The following is a 9,020-nucleotide window of genomic DNA, read 5'->3' as shown; positions in this document are numbered from 1 at the left end:
TGGGCCCCAGGAGGGCAGGGTCCAGGGAGGATGGACCCCGGGAGGGTGGACCCCAGGAGGGCGGGGCCCAGGCGAGTGTGCAAGGTCAGAGTCTGGGAGGGGTGGGTGAGCTGCCTGGCGCTTCAGACTCCCGGGCAGCGGGCTGCCTGGTCCCCACTGTTTGGACAGATGGCCATCTCCCTGGCCAAGGTTAATGTGATTCCCATTGTCTGGGAGCTAGACCCGCCCGACAGTAACAGGATCCTCAGTGTTTTCCCCAGGTTGGGGAGGGAAAGGCTGGCTGGGTAATGCTCAGAGCCCTTTAAGGAGGCCGGGGCCATCATTATGCCTTTTTCCTGGATGGGAAACTGAGTCTGAGATACACTGGCAAAAAGTGATAGCTTCCCAGGATCCCACTGAGACAAATGGGGACCCCCCAAATGGACAGATCAAGCTGCCTGCTGTAAGAATGCCATTAAGAAATAGCCCTAAATCGTAAGCCCTTCTCCAGTGAAAACCTTGGTGTTAGCAGTGACTCCATGTTTCAGTGATCTGTCCCATTTCTCAGATAGGGAAACTGAGGAGCCAAGAGGTTTCCTGACTTGTCAGCTGGCAGAAAAGAGAGAGGAAACCGGGAGACTCTGACTCCAAAGCTCCATCCCACCCCAACTTTCCACCCACCCCGTGGCAAGAGGCCACCTAGCCCCGTGTGTCTGGGAATCTCTGGCTTCCTCTGTAGCCCACAGCCTAGTCCTGAGGATAGCCTATCTCCTCCCTCTGCAGGCAGGGCTAGGACGAGGCCATCTGCGCTCAGACAGGCCCAGGGTATGCAAGGTCTGGCCCGGCCCCCCTACAGCCAAGGCTGGGGGCAGCTGCTCGCTCCTGCCTGAGTGGCCACCCCCCCAGGGGGACACCTGGGTCAGGGCCAAGTCCAGCCACCGCCCCACTTACGTGCCTCTCCCACTGGGGAGCTCAGTATCGGCCCCAGCCCTGCCCTCGGCCCGCTCCACCCGCTCCAGAACAGCGCTCTGGAAGTTGGCTGGCAGGACCGGATCCCTGCGGGCTCTGAGTGCCAGGAGAAATTTGAGCTTCAGCTCCAGCACAGAGGCGAGGCATGCAAGGCAGGAGCCCGGCCGCAGAGGGGGTTTTTAGGAAGGACATCCCAGCAGCTGAGCTGAGGATGGGGGCGCCGCCAGGAGCAGAGGGGCCAGACTGAGGCTGGGCCTGGGTCCCGCACACCGGAGAGGTGACCGGGCTAGAGCAAGCCACATGAGGCAGAAGAGTGCTGCAGACAAGGGGAGGGGGTCCGGGTGGAAAATGGGTCTCGGGGGAGCGGGGGGGGGGAGGGTCCCCAGCTTTCCTGAGGCCCTGCCCTTTCCACCCCCACACCGGCCAGGCCTCCTGAAGGCGTCTTCCTCTCCTCCGTTCAGATGGAGCTGCAGCGAGGTGAACCTTAACAGGGCCGAGAACCGTGACCCACTCAGCCAGCCCCAGGAACAACCGTCGCTGCTGTTGCTGTTGTCTCTCAGGCTTTGTTCCCTCTTTCTGGGCTGAATAAGCGGGCTCGGCACCCAGGCAATGAGGGGCATGGCGTTGGGTGGGGGAAGGGGGTGGGCAGGCCCCTCCGAGGCAGCTGGGGGCCCTAGTCTCCAGCTCAGGCAGGAATTACCATCACGAGCCAGTGATGAGCTCACCCAGTCACCCTGCTCACAGTACACAATCAGCCCATGAATCCCGGGACGCTGGGAGCCAGGCGGGCATTTGAATATGAAAGGGTGGGAAAGAAAGCAGGTCCTGGGGGCTGGCGGGGAGGGCGGCGGGGGCTGGGCACAGCCAGGCTGGGTGTAGGCCACACAGTCACCACTCACCGGGGAGGCGCCCACATGGGGGTGCACACACGCGCATGGGGCACACGCAGCCCCGTTTTGCCTCTGCACCTAAAAGAAACAGCAACGAGACAGTCACGCTTATTCCACAACCTCAAGGTTCAAGATGCTTTTGAAAAGACTTTCCGATATTTCCAGTTCATTTCTGAGGTCTCCTCTGACAGAAGCTGAGCCACAGTCAGCGTGGGGACGTCCCCCCCAACCAGAGCCTGGAAATGGGCACGCTTCAATCGGGCGCTGTCTTGAGAGGACGCCCGGCCCACCTCCAGGCCCCACCGGCCAGCAGCTCTCCCGCACGGCATGTGCCTGCTCCCTGCCAGGCCAGCCCTCTGCCTGCACAAGAGACCCTGCCAGCCACCGCTCCTGTGGGGCAGCAGGCCAGGTGCCGTCCGCTAGAGGGCCCATCAGCCCCCCTAGAGCTGGGGGCCCGGCCTCCCTGAGTGGGAAACCCCACTGAGGGTTAGAGCGGCTGCTGGCAGCTCCGGCTCCCTAAGCGTGTGCATCGCTGCTTCCACGGGGCCCACTGCAGGGCCGGGACCCACGGCCAGGAGGACCACACGCCCCGCCGCCAGCCCCCTGCCTGTGGATTCTGGCTCCCCACTTCATTTTCTGAGAACTGGAGGGTCGGGTAAACCCATCTCCAAATCCAGTGCCCCCCACGGCCTCAACCTCGGCATGGAGGTTGGACAAGCCTGTGAGACTGATGGGGTCTGGAGGCCAGCGGGCAAGTGAGGAGAGCCAGCTCCAGGGAGACCAGCGTCCCCCGGGGTGGTCTCAGGAACACGGCTGCAGCACAAGCCGCGGGCGGGCATCCAAAGTGAGCTCCCAGGTCAAACTCAGAAGCTCCTGCACAGCGAAGGAACCGTCCATGACATAAAAAGGCAAACCACCTACTGAGAGGAGACGTTTGCAAATCACATATGTGAAAAGGGGCTAATATCCAAACTATGTAAAAACTCAACAATCAATAGCAAAACACTGAGCAGCCCGACTAAAAAGCGGCAGAGGACCTGTATTCCCCCAAAGAAGACCGACAGGCACACGAAAAGATGCTCGGTGTCGCTGATCGTCAGTGAATGCAAAGAAAACCCCAGTGAGATATCGCCTCACACCTGTTAGAACCACTGTCGTCAAAAACCGAACAGCACGTATAGGAGAGAGTGTGGAGGAAAGGGAGGCTTCGCGCACTGTTGGTGGGAAGGCACGCTGGTGCAATCAGTGTGGTGAGCAGCACGGAGGCCCCTCAAAAGCCAAAAACTAGAACTACGTGCGACCCACCAATTCCACTTCTGGGCATTTACCTTCAGGAAACAAAAGCACAAACTCACAAAGCTTCCGGCACCTCCATGAGCATCGCCGCGGCATTTGCAACAGCCAAGACATGGAAACAGCCTCGGGTCTGTCAACAAATGAGCGGATAAAGAAATTCTCTCTCTCTCTCTCTCTCTCACACACACACACACACACACACACACACACACACTGGAGTATTACTTAGCCATGAAAAAGAATGGCATCTTGCCATTTATGACAACATGGATAGACCCTGAGGGCACTCGGCTAAGGGAAATAAGTCAGACGGAGAAAGACAATTGCCACACGATCTTTCTTGTATATGGAATAAAAAAAACAGCTGAACTCATAGAAATAGAGAACAGACTGGTGATCGCCAGGAGGAGGAGGGAGTGGGTGGGGCAAACGGGTGAAGGAATAAAAAGGTACAAATGGCCAGTTATAAGACTCGTTGCATGTTTGACAGAGGATAAGAGTTAAATCTCAAAAGAAAAAAGACTTTGTAACGTGGTGATGCATGCTGCCTAGACTTAGTGTAGAGATCATTCTGCAATACAGACAAACACTGAATCGTTACGTTTTACGGCAGCTTCCCAGGGGGTGCAGTGGAAAAGACCCCGCCTGCCAACGCAGGAGACTCAGGAGATGCAGGTTCAGTCCCCGGGTCGGGAAGGCCCCCTGGAGGAAGACATGGCACCCCACTCCATATTCTTGCCTGGAGAGTCTCATGGACAGAGGAGCCTGGAGGGCTACAGTCCCTGGGGTTGCAGTCAGACACGATTGAGCATGTGCGCACACACGCGCACACATACACGCACACATACACACACGCACACACACACACTGTGTAATGAAACAAACATAATGTTGTGTGTCAGTTGTACGTAAGACAGTGTGCCCACTCGGACCTCACTTCTCCGGGGAGCTTTCCCCTGCTCAGCCTTCTTCTCTGCCCCTTCATGGGGTGTGTGCCCGTCCCCTAGTCTCATGGTTTGGCTTACAATCACCACGATGGACACACAGCAAGGTAGCAGAGAACGAACCAGGGGGTGGTCAGGCCCTGGCCACCCACTGGAGGAACCAGGGACCCAGGCATCCCCTCCCCCTGCCCTGACAGGGGCAGGACTGTATTGCCCTACCCAGAAAATGTATCCTGAGAGGCACAGAGCTTCAGATTCATCCCAGGACCCAGGAGCAGCATCTCCACATGGGCCCTGAGGCCCCGATGGAGGCCGTGTGCTCTCACCGCCACGGCCTTGGGTACCGAGTGTCCCAGGCATGGCTCTCTGGCCTCCCAGTCCATCCTGGTGAGCCCCTAAAATCCTTCTGCAATAGGTAGAGTGTGTCCCGCAGCACGTAACAAAGTCTCATTAGCACGCAGGACCACACGGGGTTAAGGCTTCCAGTGTCAGACTTTATTTTTTGGGGTTCCAAAATCACTGCAGATGGTGACTGCAGCCATGAAATTAAAAGACGCTTATTCCTTGGAGGGAAAGTTATGGCCAACCTAGATAGCACATTCAAAAGCAGAGACATTACTTTGCCTACTAAGGTCCGTCTAGTCAAGGCTATGGTTTTTCCAGTGGTCATGTATGAATGTGAAGAAGGCTGAGCACCGAAGAATTGATGCTTTTGAGCTGTGGTGTTGGAGAAGACTCTTGAGAGTCCCTTGGACGGCAAGGAGATCCAACCAGTCCTTCCTAAAGGAGATCAGCCCTGGGATTTCTTTGGAAGGAATGATGCTAAAGCTGAAACTCCAGTACTTTGGCCACCGGATGCGAAGAGTTGACTCATTGGAAAAGACCCTGATGCTGGGAGGGATTGGGGGCAGGAGGAGAAGGGGACGACAGAGGACGAGATGGCTGGATGGCATCACGGACTCGATGAACGTGAGTTTGAGTGAACTCCGGGAGTTGGTGATGGACAGGGAGGCCTGGCCTGCTGCGATTCATGGGGTCGCAAAGAGTCGGACACGACTGAGCGACTGAATTGAACTGAACTAAACTGAACTGGTGTCTCAGCCGGTGAAGAATCTGCCTGCAATGCAGGAGACCCAGGTTCCATCGCTGAGTCGGGAAGACCACCTGGAGAAAGGAGTGACGACCCACTGCAGTGTTCTTGCCTGGAGAGTCCCACGGACAGAGGAGCCTGGTGGGCTACAGTCCACGGGGTCACAGACTCAGACACAACTGAGCAACTAACATGCCACCCAGACAGGTTTGTGTTCCTCCGAAGGGTGGCAGGCAGGGCTGGGGTAGCTGCTGGAAGAAGTCGCCCAGGGCACAGACTCCCGCCTGCCGCTGCCCACCATCCCCTAGGAGGCAGGAAGAAGACAGGAGATGGGAGGAGGCCTGGCTGGGAATTTCAGGAAAACAACAGCCTTTTAGGAACCCACCATGCAGACTCCTGCTAACAGCACATCGGGCAGAACTGGGACCCACGGCCAGAGAGTCTGGGAAGGGAGGCGGGGGGCCCGCGAGGCACTTGGCCGCATGTAATTAGGACAGCTTCCAGAACATCTCACTTCTGCCCCAGCCAGGGCGGCCCTGGGGCGATCTTAACTCAGATCCAGCATTGACGTGGGGGGGGCTACCTAATCCAGCGTGCGAGCACCAGGACCCTTCCCCGACGGTGTGACATCAGGCCACCGCCTGACGGGCAGGGGTGTGAGCACGCCGAAGCAGGGCTGGGGCTTTCCAGGCAGGAGGCACCGGGGGGAGGCCTGGGGCCGGGGGGAAGGCAGCGCAGCGTGTTTGCGAGAAAGCAAGGGTGGCACCTGGGACTTCCCCGGCAGTCCAGTGGTTAAGACTTCACCTTCCCGTGCAGGGACTTCGGGTTTGATCCCTGCTTGGGAAGCCAAGATCCCACACGCTTTGCGGCCAAAAAGTCAAAACTGGTTCACATCAAAAAAAAAAAAAAAAACCACAAAAAACCTTAAAAAAGATTAACCCAAACAGAAAGCAAGGGGCAGAAAGGGGGCACATGGCGAAAGAGAGAAGGCTGCCTGCAGGCCCAGAGGCTGTGAGGAGGGGTCATGATGCCCCTGGGAGAGACAGAACCATCCGCAGGGTTTCTGCAGGAGAAGAGTGTGGCTTCTGTAGACCAGCCGGGTTTGGAGACGGGCAACACGGGTGTGTGTATCAGTCAGGATGCGTCAGCCTCATAACAAACAGCCCTCAAGTAACATCCTTCTCCATCGCGTCAGCTAGGGCAGGGGGCCCAGGGCTCAGCTCTGTGTGGTCACCTGGGAACCCCGGCTCCTTTCCTTCCGTGCACCCCTGGCTTTTGACACGTCACCGTCAAGGTCACCCTGGCCTCATCCGGCCAGGCCAGGACACAGAGGGTAACACAGGTGTGGGGGCCAGGCCTGGAAGACGCGCACACCCCTCTGCTCACACTCCTTCAGCCACAACTCTGCCACGTGACCCCAGCTCACAAAAGGGAGGGTGACCTCACAGAGCCCCCAGGGGACAGGAAGTGACACGGACGTCTCTGCTCATTTAGTCTCTGCCACAGTCCCCCAAGCCCCAGCCAACACATGTCCATCAGTATCCTTTCTACAGAGAAGAAACCTCACCTTCTCCCCAAGGTGACACAGGTCCCACGCACAGGCTGGTGGCCTCCGAACTAGACAGGAAGCGTGTCTGTCCCTCCAACACACACACATACGCCATGCGTGAGGCTAAGCAGGGGAAGCTCCGCTTGGGCAGAGTGAAGGGTGCAGGAGGGTCTGCAGGGGCCTTGTGGGGCAGGGGTCATGCCACCCAGACCCAGCTTTGCTCTCTGGCCCACCTTTCCCTCGAGCTCCCGGAGGGCTGGGCCCACACGGGCAATTTCAAGCTTCAGTCGGAGCCTCTGTTTAGCCTAGGATCCATGTCTCTTTAGCAGTACACTTCTCTCCGAACCTAGGCTTCCGATCGGTCTGCTTCCAGCCACTTCTGGGTGCCCGCGACCAGGCCCGAGCTCTCTCCTGGACGTGACCGTTGAGCCCGGTCATTTCCTGCTTCTGTGCCGCCCTGACCCTCCGTCTCGCCTTCGTCCTGACAAATCCTGCGGCCTGCATTCGCGTGGCAACGCCACACGCTTCAGCTAGTCTTCAGGCAGCTCGAGGTTTTTTTCCTCAGCCTGGTTTCCTACCGTTTCAGGTCCTCGAGCCGCTGGCTCTCTCAGTGCTGAGGTCCTTGAGCCGCTGGCTCTCTGTGCTGAGAACCTCCCCTGCGTTCCCTTTTGTTTCTGCTTCATGCCAGCTGTTCCTCTCCTGATCTCCCGTCTTCTCCTGCAGCCGCTTGCCAAATGCAGCCAGTAGTGGCCAAGACATGCTAATCCCTTAATTCTTTTCAACCACTTCCCCCAGAGCTCCAGGCTCAGCGCCCGCGTGCTTGGCCTTCCAAGTTACCCTGCAGCGCTGCTTCTCCCGAAGGGCTCGCCGCTTCATCACGCGGACGCCTGATTTCACAGACCGGTCAGTGTCCACGCTCTGTCACTCCACAGCCAAGCCGATGCCCCATCCTCGGGGCCTTTTCTTGACCCTGCGCTTCTGACGAGCGGTCTCTGCCTCGGTCAGGGAAGGCTGACGGCTGTAACCAACAGCCCTGAAGTCTCATCATGGCAAAGACCTCTTCTCACCCTTGTGGTCGGCCGAGGAGCTCGGCTTCACGCAGTCACCTGGGGACCCATCATGGGCACAAGCACCCGGATGGCCCGGAGGCGGCCTGGCCTCATCCGGCCCGTGAGCGGACACGAACCGCGTGGACGCCACTGCCTCTTCTGGATCAGACCTGGACGTGGCAGCCATCACTTCTCCTCGCTCCTCACTGAGCCCCCTGGGGGGGTTTCCCAAGCCCCCATCAGCCGCAGGAGGACAGCACGCAGCCCTGCCTGGGAGACGCGCTTGTCAGCCCCAGTCAAACACACAGACGTCGGCGGGGACTGGCTCCCTGAAGCAGGTGGTTCTATCCGTTGAGCTTCTTGCCAGCGTGGAAGGTGTTGTCCGCCTGCCGGCCCCCACCTCGCACGCTCTGGCCACACGTCCACTCCGGCCATGGCCTGACCCCCAGCTCCGCACAAGTGTGACCGGAGCCCCTCACGAGCTGTCCTGGCTTCCTGAAGCTACCATGCAGGGCACGGCGAACCCAGGACCAGGCTGGCCTTCGGACAAAGTCCACCCACGGAGCCCCTCTTCGCCGCTCGGGGCACAACCCCAGCAGGATGGGCCCCTGGAGCCCAGAGCAGTGGCCGGCTCCACGTGCCTCCCTGGACAGCCTGTCCTGTCCCCTGCCTCACCCCAGTCTCCCAGTCCTGGTCCTAGGAATCCCACCACAAAATAAACCACCGGGCCCTAAACCCTTGCCTCAGGCTCTGCTTTTGGGGGGAAACCTAAGCTAAGAGAGCAAGTGACTGTCCTTATGCCGGAAGGTCCATCAGCCCCCAGGAAGCTGCCTGCTCAGGAGGACCTACTGGGAGCCGTGTGCCGGAAGGGACATCACTCCCTCAGGCCCTCCGCCAGCCTGGCTGGCTCCAAAGGTCCTTGGCAGCCTGAAGCCCCCTGCTTTGGGGCGTGCAGCCAGGCGTCCGTCACACACCCCCTCAGACTGGCACCCCAAGCTCCCCAAACTCTTCTCTCACCCCTCATCCCCACTTCCTTCTCCTTCATTCCCTCCCTGCATCTCTACAGACACCCCCATAACCACCGTCACCGTTTGGGGGTCAGATGTGTTCCCCAAAAGTCACATGCTGAAGTCCTCAACAGCCCAGGACCTCGGCACACTACTGGATCTGGAGACGGGGCTCTTGAAGAGGTCATGAAGTCAACATGGGGTCATGCAGAGGGCCCGACTCTAGCCTGACTGGTGTCTGTGCTAA

The sequence above is a fragment of the Oryx dammah genome, unplaced genomic scaffold (genome assembly GCF_014754425.2).
Source record: "Oryx dammah isolate SB20612 unplaced genomic scaffold, SCBI_Odam_1.1 HiC_scaffold_9, whole genome shotgun sequence".
Taxonomy (NCBI): domain Eukaryota; kingdom Metazoa; phylum Chordata; class Mammalia; order Artiodactyla; family Bovidae; genus Oryx; species Oryx dammah.
The sequence above is the reverse complement of the archived record's forward strand: the minus strand, read 5'-3'. Positions refer to the sequence as shown.